This window comes from Boleophthalmus pectinirostris, unplaced genomic scaffold (genome assembly GCF_026225935.1).
Source record: "Boleophthalmus pectinirostris isolate CB_2022bp ecotype Guang Dong unplaced genomic scaffold, ASM2622593v1 HiC_scaffold_20, whole genome shotgun sequence".
NCBI lineage: Eukaryota > Metazoa > Chordata > Actinopteri > Gobiiformes > Gobiidae > Boleophthalmus > Boleophthalmus pectinirostris.
Window position 1 is genome coordinate 9,052,022 of NW_026571153.1, and position 4,095 is coordinate 9,056,116.

Sequence of the window (4,095 nt, forward strand, 5' to 3'; positions counted from 1 at the left end):
GCATGAGGGACACTTTCGGGCCATTTAATGTTCACACTGGAGATCACATACAAGTCGCATTTAATTGGAAATGTAAACGACCTGCAAAAACATCGGATTTCACAAAAAAACATAATTGAGCGTTAAGCCCTGCAGTCTGAACGTAGTCTTTGACAGAGAGTGAGAGATGAGGGGATGAAGAGAGAGACCCTGTTGAAGACCTCTGCCATAAATAAAATCTTAAACTGGACTTGGTGATTTTCATTCTTTATTCACATTGAAGACATGGCCTGGAACCAGAGAGTGACTAGAGTTAATGTTTATATTTTTCACTTCTCTACACTCTACTCTTCAACAACTGTACAGTATGAGATCAGCTTAATGGATAGTCATTGATTTTGATGCCAATAATCACGTCGGCAATATGTATTAAAACTGGGATTGTGTTCACTACGTTGAAATTTGAAAAGAGCACAGGTGAAATTCAGCTGAACACGAACAGAAATCTGATATCAGCAGTTCCAGTCCTTCCATTCCAGTTCTATCAGTGTGTTTACATTAAGTTCAAATGAAATAAACCAGAATTTTACTACACTAAACCAGGCTTAAATACTAAACCAGGTGGGTCTGGTTTAAACCAGGACAACTTCTAAACAGGACTAAACCAGGTCTAAACCAGGACTACTAAACCATTACTAAACCAGGACTAAACCAGGTCTAAACCAGGACTAAACCAGGACTAAACCAGGTCTAAACCACTAAAAGGACCTCTACTAAACCATCTACTAAACCAGGTCTAAACCAGGACTAAACCAGGTCTAAACCAGGACTAAACCAGGTCTAAACCAGGTCTAAACCAGGTCTAAACAAGGACAACACCAGGAATTGTTTTTTTGTTGTTTTTTTTACAACTCTCAGACTTGTGTGGAGTTTTGCCGTGATGGTCAATAATTCAATTCAAATCAAGTTTATTTCTATAGCACATTTAAAACAACCTTAGCTGACCAAATTGCTTCACATAAAAGTCAACAAAAACAGAAGAAACATGTGAAAACTACAATAAAAAACACCAAGATAACCCGACTAGCTCGTACTAAATGAGGAAGGTTGTTCCACAGTTTGGGCGCTGCCACAGAAAAGCCTCTTTCACCTCTCGTCTTGAGCTCAGCTGATCTCAGGGCTCTGGGTCGAATATACAGCTGCAGTAACTCCCCCAAACAGACTGGACCCACAGAGAGAGCAAACATTTGAAAACAATTAATACAATTTTAAATTGCACCCGATATGAGACAGGGAGCTGTGCAGGTTGTACAGCACATTAATATGTTCTCGTCTCTTGGTATTTGTCAGCAGACGAGCTGCAGTGTTCTGGACGTGTTGTAAGCGCTGCAGGAGCCTGGTTCAACCCCACATACAAAGACTTGCAATATAGTCCAGATGCAATGTTACAAATGCATGGATAGCTTTCGAAATACGCCGGTGGGAGGCTCCTTTATTTAAGCAAAGAGCCTCAGCTGAAAGAAGCTGGACTTTATCATAGAGCTCATGTGCTTGTCCAGTTTGAACATAGAGAACACAGTCACCTCAAGATTCCTCACTGCAGAGAAACAACAGGAGGACAGAGGACCAATCACACTGTCCTGCCCAAACACCACAGTCTCAGATTTATTTTGGTTTAACTTCAAGAAGTTTGTGCTCAGCCAATAACTAGCATGCTAACAAAACAAAAAGATAAAGCTTTTCAAATCAATGCAGACAGCCCACATTAGACTTTTCGTGTTGTACAATTTTGATTTGCATACAACCATAAATCTAAATCTTTAAATGTGCAATATGTAACTTTTCTTTCTTATGACTTTATCATCTGCCATCTGCTTGTTTTGCTGGAAATTTCCACAGTGTGGCATTTTATATGTATCTATAGCATTTATTTAAGTGTCTTTATTATGTGAGTAGGGTCACCTCTTCACTCTCACTCTTGGTAAAACTCCGTCCTACGTCAGCTCACTACTGCACATCCACAGCTCCAGCTGCACACTGCGCTCCCACAGAGACATGACCCTGGTCGTTCATAAAGCCGCGCAGCTTTGGGTCGCTCCTCAATTCAGTCTCTGCAGCAAGTGACTGGAACCACCTTCAACAGACTTAGTTTGTTTTTACCTCTGTTGACTTTTAAAAACTCCATCCAGAGTATTTTACAGGATCATTGCACATGTATTTAACACTTTTATATCTTTAATCTGCAAATGTTTCACTGTCTTATGTCTGTATTCACTGTTTCATGTTATAGTTGATGTGTGAGTGTTTTCTGTTTGTGCTTCTGTTTTATGCTGCCTCTTGGTCAGCTCGTCAAGTGCAAATGTGAAGGTGTTCTCAGTTGACTTATCTGGTAAAATATTGAATAAATAAAAAATATAAATTCACAGATCGAACTTGGATTTATGGCATCACCGGCTTGTCTCCATGGAGATAGATACTAATTAATGCTGATACAGTGGAACCTTCCAGGCAAAGCATTAACATCTCCAAGGAGACAAGCAGGAAAATAAAAGCCATAACACCCTCCATTATATGTTGCATTACCTACACTTGCTGCACTATTTAGTATCTGGACAGAAGACGGTGCTCTGGAGTACAGTCTCTCTGGGCTTGTTCCGGTCCAGTCCAAACCCAGCTTCAGGCCTCAGAGTCGCTTGGGGGTTTTCCTCATGAGCCATTTCATCTGAGCACAACTGGAACTGCTCTCACGTTTCCACAGCCTGCTCCATTCGACACACTGCTAAAATATCCCTGTTCTGTGATATATGAACCACTCCCCTCCGCTTTTACTGTCCGTCATATGTTCACCCTTCTCACTCGCGCCACGTTTAGTATTTTCAACTTTCCTTTGTAGTATCACTGTGATATAAGAGCGAGGAACTTAGAGTAGAGACACTGCTCCTCCACATCGAGCCCAGTGAGTGACTTGATCTTCTGCTACATTCTGGAGGCCATCTGAACCAGACGGAGAACACAGAGAAGATCTTTTTACAAACCATGACTGCATTTGTGATAGAAAATGAATGTGTCAGGTCTGAGTCATTAATATTTTCTGGGAGTGTGATGCTAACTGAAGACTCTGTTCTCTCTGAGGCTTTATTTGACTTTAATCTGATCTTTATTTTAACACAATCTGAGCATGAAGAACTGACTTAACTGGAATTACAACAGGTGTGCTGTTAAACAAGTCCCTAAAGATCACCAGCCACACAGAACAGGAGAATTTGCTCAATTTAGGTTGCAATTTGCAATTTGAGGCGTGACCCGACCCGACTTTTTGTCTTCGTGTGCGATTTTGAAGCCACTGTGCTCCTCATATGTGTTGTGTCTGTGTGTCTCTGAGCTGCTCTTTCAGGTCATAACCAACAAACATCAGCTGCTCAGTCCTGCTGTCTGAACGTAGCCTTAGTCCCTCTTATCAAGTCAAGTCTCAAGTCCTAAAAATAGTGACTCAAGTCTGACTCGAGTCCATGTCACAATTTGCAGGTCCATGAGTTTATTATGTAAAGACCAGTTCTCAGTAAGCCCTTATGTAACGTCCAGCTCATCTTTTACTCATTATTGTACTTTACAATGACTTAAGTCCTTGATTGCAGTTTACACAAAGAGCCCACAGGTAGAAACATAATCTCCTCTGGTACCACCTGTTTGATACTGTAAGAACTTTTGTGTTACGTCATCATTTGTTTTAGCAGCATAAGAAGCTAATTCATCCATTTATCCTGACTAGAATTTAATGTAGGTAGACCAGCTGGATACAGTCACATTCTCCATGTCTCATGATTTCTATTTTGGTGATTTATAAAAGTTCCAAGCAACGTTACACCCAACCGTCACCACCACCAGCATCATATCCTGAATGACCACACAGCTTCCTTCCTACCTTTATATTAGTCACAATAGTAATAATAATATTTTTTACAGTAAGTACAAGTGCGAGAAAAATTATCAAAACATGAACATGAACGTTCTTTTTATTTATTATTATATTGTTTGACAAAGTTTAGTAGAAAGCCTTTACATCATGTTTGCTCAAAAATGTGTTAATGTCATTTTGGGAGTATTTGAGTCCTTCTT